The sequence below is a fragment of the Prionailurus bengalensis genome, chromosome B2 (assembly GCF_016509475.1).
Source record: "Prionailurus bengalensis isolate Pbe53 chromosome B2, Fcat_Pben_1.1_paternal_pri, whole genome shotgun sequence".
NCBI classification, from domain to species: domain Eukaryota; kingdom Metazoa; phylum Chordata; class Mammalia; order Carnivora; family Felidae; genus Prionailurus; species Prionailurus bengalensis.
In genome coordinates, this window is record NC_057349.1 from 14,305,319 (window position 1) to 14,318,957 (window position 13,639).

Sequence of the window (13,639 nt, forward strand, 5' to 3'; positions counted from 1 at the left end):
ATTCAATTCTGTAAACCTTTCCCCTTTCCCAACGGCTCAGGGCCTTTGTACGAGCCGTTCCCTCTGCCTGGAAGGCTCCCTACCTGCTCTCCGTGTGGTTTAGATCTTGACTTAGATGCGATCTTCTCAGATAGACCCTCCAGACTGTAAACTATCCACTTGTCCACTCAATTTCATCGGTCTTTGAAAAAGCATTGCATTGACAGCATTATCACTATTTGACTTTTTAAGAAAACCGATGAGATTATTTGTCTCCTCCCACTAGAATATAAGCTTCCTGACAATAAGGACTGTGTTTGTATGCCCAGGATCTACAGCAGAGCCTGGCACGTAGATGGTGCTCACGTATAAATGTTGGTTGAATGAATCAGTCATGAGCCCTGAAGCTGGAGATCCATGAAAGCCTGGGGGTCAGGGGAGGGGAAGGAAGAGATGGGGAAAAAATAGGGTGGGATAGAGGGTGGGCTTGGTAAAGTGTGGGGGGAGAGGGGAGAAGGCGTTGGTAGGGTAGAGAATTTAACAGCAGCCAGACTTTCCAGAAAGTTCTCAGGCCATGGAACAAGAGTGCACAGATTCCTGGAAGAGCCTTCGGTGGAACAGCCTTGCTTCTTCATACAGGAAGGAATAGGCTTGTGGAGTTCATTATCCCCAGAATGGTGGAGCCTGGAAAACAGAACCAGCTCCTGTATGGTTTAAGAGGAACTCACGGGTGACGGTTGACTTGTTGCCTTTTAATGGGTTATTGGGGTAACTGGGAGCCAGGTGGCAAAAACCCAGCTACAGAGCTGACATCAAGAAGGACAAGCCCACCGTCCATGGAATACCCTTTCGTGTCTCTGTGAGAGCCAGGCCTGGGCTGCAGGGGGCCTAGACTTCCCCAGTATGGCCATCGTTGGTTTTTAGAGGCTTGTCTCTTCCTTGAAAAGATATACGATATTCAACGAGCTTCTACAAGGACCTTGAAATGGAGTCATTTCAAAGGACATCCAGTCATGAAAACACTGTTATGTTTTTCAAGCCAGTTGCAGCCTTTACTTTTCCCTTAGAAGTCCTCTGTTTTACTTAGTTCGCTTGATATAAAGTTTCATTTTCCATCTTGTTGCACACTCAGAACTTTGGAGGCAAGAGACACGTTCTCAACGGGGCGAGAGATGGCCTGCGTTGTAACTCTATCTCTGCCGCTAATTTGCTGGGTGACCTCTAGTGTTTTACTTAACCTTGGAAGGGCCTCAATTATTCTATAGAAAATTCGACGGAATACATTACACCCCAGGGGACCGGTGTGGTGAAAGAGTGCAATAATATATGTGAAAGCACATTGAGGAACTTTCTGTCTTGCCTTCCATTTCCTTCATTTTGTTATTTCGACTCTTGCCCGAGACCCTTCCCTCCCAGGTGGCCCCTCACCTTTCTTACCACCTTTCCTTCACGCAGACTTCCCAAACTTCAGTCAGTCATGTCCCCAATTCACAATTTGTGATATGTTTGAGTACCCATCGCATTGTTATTTGCTGAATATCGTCTTTAAATCGGCTGGCTCACTTTTTAATTTAAAACGGTCCACTTGGAAAGGAACAAATGGGGGCACTAGGGTGGCTCAGTCAGTTGAGTGTCTGGCTCTTGATTTCGGCTCCGGTCGTGATCTCATGGGTTCGTGAGATTGAGCCCCACGTGGGGCTCTGCGCTAACAGTGCAGAGCCTCCTTGGGGTTCTCTCTCTCTCTCTCTCTCTCTCTCTCGCGCCCTCTGCCCCTTCCCCACTCATGATCACACACACTCTCTCTCTCAAAATAAATAAATAGGCTTTTTCATTAAAAAAAGAAAAGGCAAAAATGTGCATCTGTATATATAACGACAACTGGACCATAAGTTTTGTCGAGCATATTGTCTCCAACACACGTTGTATCAGTACATGTTCATTACAGTTTAAAGAATAAAAACATTCGTGGAGTCCTGGCTTAAGTACCCCTCCTCAGTCACGCCTTCTCCAGCGCACCCCCACTCCGACTAAGTCGGTCCCCCTGTCACATACACTTGTTTCCTCTTCTGTGACACTCTTTTCTCCCACAGGTGATCACCACCTCACATGTGCCTCCTCTGCTAGACTGTAAGCTCCATGTGGGCAGGAGCTGGGCTTCCACATCTAGGCTGTGGCATCATGCCTGGTGCAGAAAAGGTATTCAGAAACATGTTGTGCAATTAGATAAAAAGTTCACCTATGTACTGACCTAAGAGTGTGTCAAGACTGACTAGCGGAAAACTGCAATGCACGGCATGTTCTCTTTCTTCCATCCCTCTGCTTTCCAATCTGGGGGCACTAGGGGTGCTTGTGAGCAGCCTGGTCATAGCTCTGGGATACGTAGTTAGGAGTCTAGACACTTCCTCTATTGGTCCAAGTTTTAAGAGTTGATATGAACAGGGTAAAGAGCTTAGGGCTATGGCATTCTCAAAGCTATGAGTTCTTGGAATGTGTAAGTAACGGGTAATTGGCAACTTTTCCAGCCCAACAGACTTCTTCCCATATAAAGTATATTTCCACAGAGAGTGTTTTGTTGTTGTTGATCATGCCCGGGCAGTACTTAAATCTCCACGGAAACCCCAGAGGAGGCCCTAAACCTTATTTGTACCTGTTGTTCCCTTGACCTCCCACATCTGGTTCTGTTCTAAATTTCCACAAGTTTCCAAACGTCTGAGCAAGAGATCATGGCAGACATTGTAGATGTCTTGGCAAGTGTCTGGTTCTCCATGGGTACTGAGTCCTTGACAGAGGTTTTCTAGAAAAATGATGTGCTCCTTATCTATTTGCTAATTCCTTCCACATATCACAAGACTTTTCTGTAAATTCCCATCAGTCTTGACAAAGTTATCTTGTAGACTTATGTAGTGATTTTGATGGCTGCACAGAGCTGTTTGTCTTGTTCAGAACGAAATTAATAACACCACGATGGCACCCACTTTAGCACCAAACTTCTTAAACTCTCCTAATATACTAATCAGCATGTCAGGGAAATATTTTTTTTCTGGATAAAGACAAGCCTGGTGAAATGGATTAGACATTCACACGGCATTGCATAATTCAGCATGCCAGGGCGGTGCATACGATTTGCATTAATAGCCAGCGCTGGAAGCTGCTGCTCATAGGTTTCTCTCATTAGGTCGAATATCGAAGATTCCAGACTGTCAATCAATTACAGTAATTTCCTTTTCCATATTTATTCCATCACTATCATTGACAGCTACCATTAAGTGACATTAATACAATACAATATCATCTCGCATTTCTACAGAGCGTCTCAGGGTGCCTAACGGTTCCACTCCAGCCAAGAAATCACATTACCAAGGACAAAGTACCCTCATTCTCGAGGTGGAAAATAGGCTGCCAACTCTTGGAACCAGTGGGAGTTGCCCAGAATCTCTGGAGATGCTCCTGACTTCCGGCCAAGGGGGTTTATTTTTTTGTTGTCTGAAAATACCCGAGGCTGGGTCTCTGGCGAGTGGGGCGGCTTAGTGGGTAGTGATGACTTTCCAGGGACCCCACTCACCTACATCCCCTGCCTCTTCGCACCCTTGATTTAGGACGTGTTTACAAGGCAGAGGGGGCCCTTGTGGAAGAATGCGGTTCTTCCTTAGAAGAGCTGCAGTTACCATATGCTACTCTCTTGCAGGGCTTTCTTCCTCCATATCCGCCCCCCCGCCCCACCCAACCACCGACAATACCATCGGCACTTTGACTCAGAAGGCAACAAAGCCCTCCTTTGCCAGACAAATTATTCATATATGCTAAGATGCCAGCGTTGGTATATCCTCCCTTCTCCTTCTGTCGTTTCTGTAGTCAGTGATAATCAGGATTGTGCTACACAGAAGCCATCTCTGTTGCCCAAGTGTCACCAACTGAATCTACGGAATATTCCTTTGCTCGGTTTTGGGTGACACCCCAGGAGGGCTTCCAGATAAATTATAGAATGCCCAAGTTATATCTGAATTTCAGATACACGATAATTTTTTTTTAGTGTAAATATGCTCCAAAGACCGCGTAGAACGTGCAAAGATGTTCATCATTTCTCTGAAATGCAAATTTAACTGAGCATCCTGTTTTGTTTTGTTTTGTTTTGTTTCGTTTCGTTTCCAAATCTGGCAACCCCGCCCATCAGGTGAGTCAAAGGCTTCAGAACCAAGCCAATCAAGCTACTAAAATCCTAGGAGAAGTCAAATCAAGACAGTACATCTACATGGAGCTGAAGTATTTGCAAAGTGCCGTGCTCACAGCTGTGGGAGATGCAACACCGTGTCAGATCTGGCGAGAAAATAGAACAGGAGAGGAATGGCCACAGGCCAGAGAGAGACTACGGTACGAGTGTAAAAAGTTTGGCTCAAGAACTATCGAAAAGCAAAATAGTAGGAAGGATGTTTCTAGTGGTTCTCTTCATCCATAACCTTTTGTGATGGCTTCTTGCAAAGTGCGGCTTCTGCTCCACAGCTCGGGAGGAGGCTGGCGAGACCTGAGAAGAACATTCTCTGACACGCAAGGAGGCTTGTGGGCACAGCACCTGCCTTAGTCTTTTATTGCTGAGGTAAAGCAAACATCAACTTGATTGATGATCTGGGAGAGCCTGGGGGAAACAATCAATAGGTATTTGTGCACTGGATGACTGACAGATTTTTGACTAGGGAGTGCATGATGAAAGGTATTGTACCAAGACTATTTTGGAGGTGTTGTGTGGGAGAACAGAGGGACTAAGGCCCCTCTGATAAGTGGGGGGGGGGGGAAATCAGCCATCTGCTCTGATGGGCCGGCCTTGCCTAAGCATCCACACCGGGTAACACCTCGCTCTCCTCCTCGCTCTATCACCTAGCATCAGGTAGCTTAGGGTGCCTCGAGCACTCATGATTATTGGAGCAAATTATTATTTCTCTGCTGCTTCTGAGAGCTGGAAGAATAATTATACACTGGGGGAGGGAAGTATGGAAAAAAAATAAGGGGCAGGATTGGGGCAGAGAGAGGACAACATTAAAAAAAAAGTAACTTAAAGAAAAAATGGATGAGTTGGAGAGTAGGGTGTCATTCTTTTTGTTTCGGTCTGTTTTTAATTTTCTGACAATTACTATTTGTGTGGTTGGGGATAAGGAACTATCTGCCTTGTACTTTTGTTTCTGTTTCTGTATGGCAAACTTCATTCTTATTTTTAATGGCTTTTCAAGCTGTGAAGAAACTTTATCGAGTATCCAGCAGCAAGAGCAGAGCCAAGACTGGAGAACAGGTCTTTCTTGCTCCAAGACTTGTCCTGATTCGCTGCCTTGGCGGCTGTCTCCCAGCTGAAAAGCTACTCTCCAGTTTCACAGATGTGCTTGTTGATGAAACCACACAGATAATCTATTGCTTTCACGTGCCTTCACTGTACTCTATTTTAGTGTTTGGTACAAAAAAGAAACTTACTGTCTGGATTCAGCATAACCTAGTCTGCCTCTGTGATATGATTTATTTGCAAATCTATGATTTGCAAGTCTATGATTTATAGACTCCCTTCGATCTTTTAACCTTCTAGGAAGGCCAACCCCTTTGGAAAAAAATAGTATTGAAGGCAGTGGTAAAGAGATTATCTGGTTATTTGGTAAAATAGTCAACCATAATATTCTACAAAAAGAACTCTAATCCAATGACAACCCATAGAAAGAAACAGCACCAGAACAATGGAAGTATGTGTGATCCTTTTAAAGACTTGTGTCTGAGGAGGACGGGAAGGCTTTTGAGATCCTGGGAGAGGAAAAGGATATCAGAGCTGAAAAGGATCTTTGTGATCCTTAAAGCTGCTTGAAGGTTGGGAAGGAACAAATGAGACCATACCCATAAAATAAAACTAAGGTGATCATACTTCTCCCACAGAGCCTGTTTGGTAACCAAGAATGAGTAAGTGACTCAAGAATTTAAAAATTTAGTAAAAGAAGAAGGGATCCAACCTACAAATTCCCCTCCTCTCTCTCCTTCCCTTGTGCTTTGTGTCCCCAGGTTCTTTGTAACTTAAATAATTAATAGTTAATAAAAAGGTAACTGCTACTCATGCTTTTGCCCTTGTGGCAACCTTGAAGCGAGGCTCTGCATTTCCGTGTGTTTCCCCCTCAACAAAAATTCACTCCGCAACAGAGATTGTACTGAAGATTTAATTTATTTTTTATTCTTTTTAAGTTTTAATTTTTAAAAAATATTTTATTTTTAAGCAACCTCTACACCCAACGTGGGGCTTGAACTCACGACCCAGAGATCAAGAGTTTCCCTGCTCCACGGACTGAGCCAGCCAGGCACCCCTGTATTTTTAAATTTTAACGTTAATTTCAGTGTAATTAACCTACCGTGTCATATTAGTTTCGGTGCAAAATGGAGTGATTGGACCATCCTCTACGTTTCCCAGCGCTTGTCAAGATAAGCTGTACTGAAGATTTTATAAGGAAAACTGGAGAGGGGATTTACATCTCACAGCGTTCAGACTTCACTTCTCAATTTGCTGTCAAGCTCTCTCCTCTCAATTTTATTCTCAGCTGTTGGCCTTTGTATCTTTTAAGCCTTCCACAGAGTCATTTCTCAAAGTCTACGAGTTAGTGAATTCTAACGCCCATCCCCATGATTCTTTTGCAGAAAAATTTAGCTATTTCTCACCTCTCTCAGTCCTTTGCACCAGCCACCCACAGCACCGTGGGCACTCAGCCTTAGATTAGGTTTTATCAGAGCAGTCCTCCTTAAAATGCGCATCTCTGCTTCTTGCAAGGGATTCATGTAAAACTGCTAAGGAAAATGAGATTTTCTTTGCGGCGCCACAGGGACATAATTTATAAGGGAGCAATCAATGTCTGGCAACATTTACCATCTGCCTCGGATTTCTTAGTTTTTAGGTTACTTGCTGACTTCTCCAAAGCTACAGGTTGGGCTTGGTGGCCGTGGAGATAAATCGACTCCTGTCTGATCACTTTTAGAGGATGACATCAGTCCTTTCCTCACTGTTGAGTGTTCGCAAAGAATTCTGAGTGATATTTACTCCAGTAGCTGGGAGAGAAAATGACCTTCTGTTCTGTAATTTCTCCATCCATGGGGAGTGGCCAACCACCTTTCTTTCCTTCTCTTTTTCAGGGGCTACCCTCCTTGGAATTTCCCCACTGTCTCTCATGGGGATCATGAACTTTGGCTTTCCTTGTGATGCGAATTCCTTTATGACCACACTAAATCTCAGACTCTGAGATCTTAGAATTACTGTGTTAATTTTCAGATTTTGATATTATTGGTTGCTTATCCTCTTGGAAACACTGGAGAGTCTCCTGCATATGGCCCTTGGGAACTCCAAGATGTTTGCTCCAAAGTTGTCTTGTGAAAATTCTCTCCCCCTCGACGGTAACCCACCCTCTTGGAGTTTTATGTTATTTTCACATGAATGGTACTCACTAAGAGTCACGTTTTCTGATGTGAAAATCATGCTTGACGTATACTTGACATGTACCAGACTATCCAAGATGTTTGTTAAATACATCTGGAAAGCTCAGCATATGTTGTTGGGCTTTAGACCCATGTAAGGAGCGCCTTCTCAGAGGCCATTGCATTTCCCTGCTCATCATTTGTCTTCCTGATTTCTGTCACTTTTCTCTTCCCCTTCTGACTCACCTGTGATATTCTTTGATCACCTCATCACTATTTGATTGGTGATTCTGCTCAAGCCCAAGAATTTTGCCCCCTCTTTCTCAACTTATTGGTTTCTATGGTGCATCTTCCTTTTCAATATTTCTTTCTAGGTCAGACATGTCCCCTCGCCATTCTTCCTCTGATTTGACGTATGTCACCTCCTAAGGCATATCAGCTGCCATATGCCATCCCCTCCCCGTGCACCTGCTCCCTCCCCACCAGACCTTCCAGTAGCTACGGCTGCCCAGTAATTCCATGTCCTCCTTCTCACTGGGCTTCATTTTGATCCTTGTCACTCAAGGGGTAACCGTGCAGTGATCTTTCCCCTTCTCTGTCCACTGAGTTCATGTACAACTTACAATCCAAACAGTTTCTGGTTGTTGGCTTGCCTGACTGTAACCTCGGCTATTTAGTCTTGCTGTCTGTCCCTTCCTCCAGATACTCCCGGTCATCTTTCACCTCTGGGGTGGTCCGTAGTCACCCCAAGTTGTTTCTTTTTCTTTCTTTCCTTTTGTTCCCTTCTCATGATTTTTTTGATCCTTCTTTATTCTTTTTTTTTTTTTTAAATTTTGAATAATCATGGATGTGTAAAAAGTAGCAATGAGAGCAAAGATAGCCCAGACCCCGTACCCTTTTCCCAGTCTCCCCCACGCTCACATTGTACATAATTGGAGTACGATATCAGAACCAGGAAATGGGTGTTGGTACACGGCGTGGGAGGAGTTCTATGCCATTCTATCATATGTGTGGATTCATGGAACCATCAACACGCAGAGCTATTCTATCACCGCGGATATCTCCTTCATGCTACACGTTTTTAATCATACTCACTCACCATCCCTGCCCCCATGACAACTGCTCATTCATTTCCCAGTTCTGTAATTTTGCCTTTTTGAGAGTGCTGCCTAAATGCTGTTGTATCGTATGTGACCTATTGAGACTTGCTTTTTTCTCATTCAGCATGATGCCCTTGCAGTCTGTCCCAGCTGTTGTTTGTATCGATAGGTGACCCTTTTTTATTCCCGACTAGCATTCCATGGCGTAGATGTACATGGGCCCATTGAAGGCCGTTTTGATTGTTCCTAGTTTTTGCCCAACAAATAATATTTTCTCCCTTTTTGTATTTTTCTTTCAGGCTGCTACTTATAGCAGATGTTTGCAGGAAAAGAAAACTTTGTGTAAAGGAAGACTTACCCATTGGTTCTTATAACTAATGGAGACCCGTAGGTATAACCTAGAGTTATTGACAATGTAGAGAAACAGTTTTCTTTTCGGAGATAGGATTGGTTTTTTTGTCTTGGCACCTGGACTTAAACCTTCCGGTCCAATTCTTGTTTGTCAGCAAATACCCTGTGTGGGGTGAATGCACTCGCTTTTGCCTCCACAGCGGTGTTCCAATATAAATTTTGATCACAAACCAAAATGAGGTTTCGTTATTTTAAGTTAGGATGTTAATGTTAAATGACTACATGGTTACAAGGGCTTTGGTGCCTGTTCAGGAAAGCCTTCAAGTTATTTCTGGCAAAACAGATTGAAACTAGTGGCCTTTAGAACTCAGTACTCAAGGGAAACAAGGCAAGCTGCGTTTGACTCGAAGGTGGGGTCACCCAGTGGCATTTGCTAAAGGAAAAAATTTGTAGGCTTATTTTCCAAATGAGTTTAAGGTTCAGTATTTTGTTAGCTCTGCATGTGTTTGAGAGGGAACTCCTGGACGCCGGTGGGTAGGTTCATCTTGGTTCTAGTAAATGAGTGGATTGGCCTGACATTGTTGGCATGCGTCAATGAAGGATGACATAGGGTTTCCCTGCTGTGAGTAACTTGGCTTCATTTTATGTTTGAAGATTTCACATATTTGCATAATGTCCCAGTTGAGGTGATTATACGGCAGAGGAATAAAAGTGTAAATATTCAAATGTTAGCGGACACTTGAGAGTCTTTCAGAGCGAAAGGGGATTTAACACATGTGAAACAGAAGTTTGGACTGGCACATTAAGATTTTTTTTCGGGGGGGGGGGTTCCTTAAAGTTTGCAGGAAATTTAAAGTTTTGATCCTTTAAAACTGTCATCAGAGCCTTCTCTCTTTTATAAAGTTTCTAGGTGTTGGGGACATTCAATTTTGGTTAACACATTGGAGAAAGTAAGATCCCACTCCCTATCCCTCCCCCACCTCCCCACCGCTTCCCTCCCCTAAATTTGAATGCTCCGTAACACCTGGGAGATTAGAATGCCTCCTATTCATGTAAACTGTATCAGGAAGAACCGAAATCACTTTGTAGCTTTATCTACTGAAGCCCTAATTTCCTTCCAGGTAGGCAGAGGAAGGTGGATAGGCCCTGTGGATCTCTGCATTGAGTGACGAGCTCTGAGTCACCAAAGTGAGTCACTGGCAAATGGGGGTGACGCTTTCCACCCAGGCTGATGTTCTCAGACTGGCGTTTTTGGCATTTGTTCTTACCATATCCCAAGTAAGTCTCGTGAGATGACTCTCAGATTCACATGAAAGTTTTGAACGACTTTTAACCCAAAAAGCTGAAAAGGAAAAAACAAAACCGCCATTGGAAGGTTTCCTCGGAGGCGTTCTAGAAAAGTCCACCCCGAGGCAGCGTTGTAGCTCAAGAAAGTTTGGCACATGGCTGTCAATGAGGATTTGTCGCAACCGCTCCGAACGAGAACGAGGCCAAGAACGAGAACCAGGGCATTCAGGGTAAAAAGGAGGGGAAATCCAGTGGTCTCTCTTTCAAAAAAAGTTGCTGATCAGAGTTCTTGGGCTCGCCTTTAGTAATACTGTGAACATTGCAGTAATCAGAATTCTGCATTAATCAGTCTTTCTGCACATCTGCAACGTGAAGACTGATACTGGTAATGATGACTCAGGCGTGAAACGTCTTGGCTCTGAATGACCGAAAACCAGATTTCACCGAGCTTGTTGTGGCGTTGGTGTTTATGCCTGCCACCATATTTGAACCCTGTAAAGAGTGAGAGCATCCGTGACTTGCCACGGTGGCAGTCTAATAAGGACGGTATTTCATTCGCTGGTGCTTCTGGGTCGTGGAGTTTCCAGTGATATCCTCCCAGGCAGTGGGGCTTCTAAGCACACAACCATCTAGAGGCCTGCTGGGGCCTGGCTTTTATCACACCAAGCATTTCAAAAACGATGGTGGGGATCTGAGAGAGCGATAGTGCTAGAAGCTGAGAAGTGGGACAGAGCAACGGCAAGAAGGTTTAGCCAGCGCCTACTATGTGCCAAGCACCGTGCGAGGGGCTTTGGTCCATGTTGTTTCATTTGTCACTGAGACACGACAACTGACAAGCGACGGGAGCGCCACCAGGGGAGGTCTGGGGTGGTGTGGTTGAGGAGCAAAGCCTCAGAAGACACGTGTAGAGGTCAGGGTGCTTGCGGCGGCAGCTACTAGAACATGGGAAAGTGGCCTAAGTGATAAGGACATATATTGACTCAGAAGAGGTCCATCCAGTGGCTCAGTGATGATCATAAGAACCCAGGTTCTCGCCATCTCTGTCTGAAGGCCCTAGGGAAGATGCCTTTAGAAGTCCTTCCTCACCTTTTCCAGCTTCTAGTCATTCCTTGGCTTGTGGCTGTTCAACTCCAATCTCTGCCTCTGTCTTCACATGGCCTTCTTCTCTCCATGTCTCTGTCTCCACGTGCTGTCCATTTCTGTCTCTCATAAGGACACTTGTCATTGGATTAGGACCCTCCAGACAATCCAGGATGATCTCATCTCAAAATCCTTAACTTAATTGCAGCTGCAAAGACCACGTCCCCACATAAAGTTACCTTCACAGGTTCTGGGATGTGAACACATTTTTTTTCGAAGGCCACCACTCAGCCCACTACGATGGCCTCATTTTGTTCTCAGGTGGTGGGTATGGACGTATCTGACAAGGATGGAACTTCCTGTCATCAGTTCTTGGCTTCCAACCCAAGGATTGGCGTTATCACCAAAATGAACTGCTTACAAAAAGACGAGTTGCAGGTTCCAGAAAGGACAGACTCTATCCCACAGAATCATCTCGTTTCTTGCTTTATTGATTGCCCCGTGCAACGTACACGTATGGGAAAGAGCTTCTGAGATATACCAGTGAGTGACCGTCAATTTCTTTAGACTGTATCTCTAAGTGTTCTTGAATCTTTTGTACCCCTTCCTTAATGTCTCCACCGCCTTACCAAATCCCCATCATTTGTCACCTGGATTATGTCTTACTTGTCCCTATTCTCCCCAGCCTCCTTTCTCCCTATTGCTGCCGGAGGAGCTGCCTGAAATTCCAGTTGGGCGTTTCCTGCCTGGTGCTGGATTGCTTTTGTTTGTCCCTGCAAAGCCATCCTTCCACACCTGGCCTTTTTCCTCCAAACTCCTTCTCCCTCTGGCTTCTGGTTGGGTTTGGCAATGGCGGCACTGGTGAGATGAGGTGGGAGGCGTGGGAGCAAGGAGAGGGGCCATTCGTCTCCCTCACTCCTTCCCTGGAGGTCCTTGCACCCGGCATCCCTCAGTCGATGCCCCCATTAGGAGAATTCTCACATGGCTCCTTCCAAGTTTTAATAACTGTCTCTCTCCTCACCCTTCCAGGCCCAAGGATGGCAACAGGACCTCTTGTGGTTTCCCGACGCCCTGCCTACACCTTTGAACATAACCCCATCGTCAACTCTTCTCGAATTACCCACCTCAGTGTTTCTTGCCTGCACCATGACTGATACAGCCGGGCTGTAAACACGTCACTGACTCTACCTTGCCCAGAGGAAGAAGCAACATCCCACAGGAGGGGACCAAGATTCCACCCTTGCCACATCTTGAGACACGCTTTCCGCACCCTGGCGGACGTGTGGTTTCCTGAACGCAAGGTGTTCTTTTTCTTCTTGGAGATTCTGTAACTGATGATTTCTTTCCTGGCTTAGCTGCCTGGACAGTGTCTTTTCTTCCTTCAAGACTGTTCAGGGATCACCTGTTGATTTTTTCTGACTTTCCTAGGCAGGATGGGCTGCTTCCTCTTCTAGGCTCCCTTATCACATTATATGCATGCCCATCAAAGCTCTTTTTGTTGCTGCGAGGTTTTGTTCCTATGTCTGCTTTCCAACCAGTCTTGGAATCCTCTGAGTGTATTCTGTTTCCCTTTGTTCTCCAAGTACCTGCTGTTGTCCCTGGTGGGCTTAATAAACATATTTTGAATGACTATATTTGTCTTTATTCACTCTATTACTACTTGCTCATACAAAGATTGCTGCAATAAATGACCACGTTCGTATGCAACTGTGCACACTGTTTTCTCTTTTGGTGAATATTGCTTGGGTTTTTCCTCATGACCACTCTGAGAGATGGGTTGATAGGAAGTAAATTCCCCTCTGTCACCTAAATTGCTGGTGACAGAACTATGCTGGGAACCTAGACTTCTTGTCAGGAATTTGTTTGCCTTTTCATTAGACCATGCTGCCTCCCGAGATGCCAGATTAAAGCAACGACAACAGAACCAGAGGTATGCTAGATGAATGAGCACTACCCGAAGGGTCACTTCAGACGGAAGGCAACCCAAGCTGCTGTAGAGATAACTCCATGTGATTGCAAACACAGGTCAGGAAGGCTGTGTAGACAGGTGGTCGTAGAAGGGTCCTAACGAACGGAACTGGTCACATTAGCTAACTTCCTGTGGTTTGAGAATGATGTCTGATATAGACTCCAGAGACCATTGACCATTGAATGAGGTAAGGAACATTCACGGAGATGCAATTCGAGAATTTCCGCGGGGAAAAGGAATCTTACAAGTCACCCAGTGCTAGGCTTTGGATGTTTGACTCTTTTCCGACAGGAAGGAGAAGATGAAGTCTGGATGCTCCAAGTGGTAGAGGGTCGGGACAGACTCCGTTTTAGACGTGGCACATGGCCACTATCTCACATGCTCCTTGCAACGCTGACGGTGTCAGAACATTCGTGTGATCCCCGCGGGTCCGTGTCAGAACCTCAGAATCAGCCTT

General features: G+C 45.1%; 1 long non-coding RNA gene across 1 annotated transcript; it reads left to right on the top strand.

Moving 5' to 3' along the window:
• Positions 1–4,035: 4,035 nt before the first annotated feature.
• Positions 4,036–12,843, top strand: LOC122489218. Its single transcript, XR_006298868.1, has 2 exons — positions 4,036–4,570; positions 12,243–12,843. It is a non-coding gene; the product is annotated as an uncharacterized LOC122489218 (long non-coding RNA).
• Positions 12,844–13,639: the final 796 nt, after the last annotated feature.